Below are 4,539 nucleotides of genomic sequence, written 5' to 3'. Positions count from 1 at the left end.
TCACCTTTGGTGATTCAGCTATTCTACTTAGCCCTTGTTACTCTGAGATCCAGTTAGACCCATTGTATCTAAGTCACCTAATGCAGAAACTGAAGCTCCCACTCTGATGTCTTTTTTTACATATTATGGCAAATATTGACAACATTAATTATGCTGGTACTATTCTCACAAATCTGTTTCTTATAGTCTTAGAGAAGGGCGCATTTTCTGGAAGCTCCCATTGTGGAGGCAAAGATGAGTTCCTGTGGAAAATCTACTCCAGCATTCTAAATTCTGTGAGCCTTTTAATCCCTTCATCAATATTAAGCCAAGGGATATCAGGCAGCTCAAGCTCATTCACAGCAGGCCATCTTTGGATTCATACTTCAGCCAACCAATCAAATAAATTCTTGGCACCCCTTCCAACTGCATGAGTTAATGTTAATTCTGAAATCTCTGCTCAATGGGCCCATTTCAATAAATTCAGCCTGATATAATGTTATATTCCTTCCTCCATCATCCCACACCTATAAGATCCATTTCCACACATATTCCTCATTTGTCTGCCTATATAACTTAGAAAACTCCTGAAGTTCTTTAGGGGTGTACCTCACCTCTTGAGTCATGTATTCTATCTCACCATTAGGGGCTTGTCTAGCCTTAAGTCTGGTTATAGGTCTAGAGGCAAAGATGGGTGGGCACTGAAGAATACTGGCACTTCATGAAGGCGGGGAGGTAATTGCTGATTACTCAGACAAAGAAGGAGTAATTCCCTCAGGCAAGGGTGGAGATGGTAGTACTTCAGGGTGTGGAGGTGGAGATGCAGCTGCCATTAAAGGAGGGCAGGCTGCATTCTCATGCAAAACAACAATCTGAAAGTTCAACTCTCCCAGATTCTTCAGAGTCTTCCCATACATTCCCATCCCAAGTCATAGGATCTTACTCTTTTCCAATCATTGCCCTCAATTTAACTTCTGATAGCCCAGATTTCAGCTTGCATTGCAAGTTAGCCAATCTTACAGTGAGAGCTTGGGTGTGGTTTTCTGCAACTTGAACCCTATTCTACATAGAGAGGAGACTCTCCTCCAGGGGACCCTTAGAAACATTCAGATCATGTATGTGGGTCTTAAGGTTGGAAATTTCCTTTCTGAGCTGCTGCTTTTCCCTTAGTAGTTTATCCAGAGATTCTAGAAGCAATGGACCAGCATTACCATTCTCCTTACTTTTCCTCAAATATTTAAAAGTTTTAAATATAGGTCACTAAATTCTTCACTCTTCATAAGATATAACTCAGGATCACCAAGTGCGTCTATCTCACAGAGCTCTTTAAATAGTTCAGAATATGGATTGTTAGTGCCCTTATTACCAGTAAAAGTGCTCTCATTATTACTAGTAGAGCCTTCAGTAGCACTGAAGTTGGAGATCCAATTCCAGGCAGTAGTACCAAGCCCACTAGAGAAATCCATTCTTACAAATCTGTTTCTTTAGAACAACTTCTGGTACCACAACCTGTATTATCAGGGTTCTCTAGAGGGACAAAATGAATTGTATAAAGAGGGAATTTATGGGACTATTTTACAGCAGTCAAACAATAGCAGTTTGCAGCCCTAAGGTTCCAGAAACCTGGTAGCTGCTCAGCCCATGAGGCTGGATGCTTCAGTAGTCCCAGTCCAGCACTAAAGATCTGGAGGCATCCTGGACAGCCACTGGTCTTTATTCCATGCTAGTCTTCAATCCACTCTGGAAGGCAACAAGCAGGACAGGCAGCAGAGCTTCCTCAGATAAAGCCCCACTTTGAGAGCAGCTGTTCACTCTGGGGAAGGGCTCACTGACCCTGGAGAAAGAACTTCCTCCTTTAGTTAATCCTTCCTGACAGCAACTTCAGAAACCCACTCATGAGGAATGTCTGTGGATTCCTAAACAGATCAAGTTGACACAAAACTTAACCATCACAGGGATATTATACAATATTTAATTTTTGTGGCTATTGTAAGTGCAATTATTTCCTTGATTTTTTTCTCAGTCTCTTTGCTGTTGGTATATATGAGAGCAACAGATTTTTTGTGGTAATTTTATATACTGCCATTTTGCTGAAAGTGTTTTTCTTTTTTAAAATCTGGCTTTTGTGTGTGTGTGTGTGTGTGTGTGTGTGTGTGTATGCACACTCTTTAGGTTCTCAAGTATAATACCATGTGATCTGAAAATAAGGCTAATTTGAGGAGTGCGGGGCCTCGGTGGGCGCCGTGGGCCCCAGGCGCAAGGTCCGAGTTGTCCCTGCGGCTGAGTGCCAGAGGCTCGGTAGCTGGAGGCCTTCGCCTCTGTGGCTGCAGCCTCCGGGTGCCCTCGGCAGTGGGCGCAGCCACTGGTGCCCCCTCCCGATGCGCAGGCCCCGCCCCCGGCCAGGCCCCGCCCCTGGCCCCACGGAGTCGCCGTCGTCCCAGAGCGCCCCGAGCCCACGTGGGCATGGCGTGAACTTGGAGTGCCTCGGGAGCCGGAGTGGAAGGCGGCTTCGCAGCCCGAGGCGGGAGCCAGGCCGGAGAAACGCACAGGCGCTCAGGCCGCTGGTTACAAGGCTTTGGCCGACCAAGTGTCTACCATGCTGCTATTGCCATTTTCTTTTAATTCTTTGCATGGGGCCTCTTGATAACTCCAATGTTAACTGTGCTACATGAAACATTTCCTCAACACACATTCCTCTTGAATGGTCTCATTCAAGGTGTAAAGGGTCTGCTCTCTTCTCTGAGTGCTCCACTCATAGGTGCTCTCTCCGATGTGTGGGGCAGAAAGCCCTTTCTTCTTGGCACAGTCTTCCTCACTTACTTCCCTATACCTCTGATGAGGATCAGCCCATGGTGATATTTTGCCATGATCTCTGTGTCTGGAGTCTTCTCAGTCACATTCTCTGTGATATTTGCCTACGTAGCTGATGTTACTCAGAAGCATGAAGGAAGTACTGCTTATGGATGGGTCTCAGGCACCTTTGCAGCTAGTTTGGTTAGCAGCTTACCTTTCTGCAACTTATGGAGATAGCCTTGTTGTGCTGGTAGCCACAGTAGTGGCTGTTGCGGACATCTGCTTCATTTTAGTGGCGGTTCCTGAATCTCTGCCAGAAAAAAATTAGACCTTCTTCTTGGGGAGCTCAGATTGCTTGGAAACAAGCAAAGCCTTTTGCGTCCTTGAAGAAAGTTGGAAAGGATTCTACCGTGTTGCTAATCTGTATCACAGAGTTTCTCTCATACCTTCCTGAAGCTGGGCAATATTCAAGTTTTTTCTCTATCTCAGGCAGGTCATAGGCTTTGGATCTGTTAAAATTGCAGCATTCATAGCTATGGTAGGAATCCTGTCTATTATGGCTCAGACTGTCTTTTTTAGCATCTTGATGAGATCACTGGGCAATAAGACTACTATCCTCCTCGGCTTGGGCTTCCAAATGCTCCATTTGGCCTGGTATGGGTTTGGATCTCAGGCCTGGATGCTGTGGGCAGCAGTCACTGTGGCGGCTATGTCCAGCATCACATTCCCAGCACTCAGTGCCCTCGTCTCTCGGAATGCAGAGCCAGATCAGCAAGGAGTTGCCCAGGGAATCATAACTGGAATCCAAGGACTATGCAATGGCCTGGGGCCAGCATTGTAGGGCTTCATATTCTACCATGTCCCATGTTGAACTGAGCGAACTGGGTCCAGAATTGAGTTCTGATGATGGCCCTCTACAGGGAGCTTTCCTTCTAGGCCTGCCATTTTTATTTGGAGCATGTATAGTTTTTATGTCTTTTATGGTTGCCTTATTCATCCCTGAATACCGGAAAGCCAGTGGAGTTCAAAAACATAGTAACAGCATCAGTGGCAGCCTAACCAACACCCCTGAACAGGGCATTGATGAGAACATTGAGCCACTACTGCAAGACAGCAGACTCTGGGAGCTGACCTATGAAGAACCTGGAAATCAGTGCACTGAACTATAACTGCAGAAAGGGATTCTGCAGACATCATCTCTGAGAACCATGGAGGAGCTGCATCACATGGATACTTACTTCATGGTGCTGGAGGCTCAATGCTTGCAGCATCCTTTGGGCCAAATTCAGTGACTGACTTCCTTCATCATTTGGCCCTCACTCTTTTCCTCCCGTTCCTTTTCTCCCATTCCTTTTCTTTTTTGGACATTGAGCAAGGTGAGAGTAGAAATGCTTACTTTCAAGTAATGTGCAACACTCAAGGTTATTGGGAGTCCAGACTTTGAAACTTAAATAGAGAAGGCTTTACATCTGGTATTGTGGTAGAAAGGATCACTTTAGTAACTGGAATAAGAGTGACAGCATTTGTTCTATAGGTGCAGGACTGCCATCTTGAGCAAAATTTCAGCTAGAGAATCTCTTCCTTTGTCTTTCTGAATCACTTACTTAGTAGCTCATTGGTATTGATGAGTGGCTATCCTTAAGAGTCACTTTATGTCAGGGATCTATTGACTCTGTCCAAAGGGCAAATTTAAGGTTATATTTGTTTTCTTAACTTCCTGTAAATGAGAATTGCTAAGAATTGACCAGTGATCACTTTTACCAGATA

General features: G+C 45.1%; 1 pseudogene; it reads left to right on the top strand.

Moving 5' to 3' along the window:
- The first annotated feature begins 769 nt into the window (after positions 1–769).
- Positions 770–4,023, top strand: LOC101602428 (annotated as a pseudogene).
- The last annotated feature ends 516 nt before the right edge of the window (positions 4,024–4,539 follow it).

Source organism: Jaculus jaculus, chromosome 7 (assembly GCF_020740685.1).
Source record: "Jaculus jaculus isolate mJacJac1 chromosome 7, mJacJac1.mat.Y.cur, whole genome shotgun sequence".
Classification (NCBI taxonomy): Eukaryota; Metazoa; Chordata; class Mammalia; order Rodentia; family Dipodidae; genus Jaculus; species Jaculus jaculus.
The sequence above is the reverse complement of the archived record's forward strand: the minus strand, read 5'-3'. Positions and strand labels throughout refer to the sequence as shown.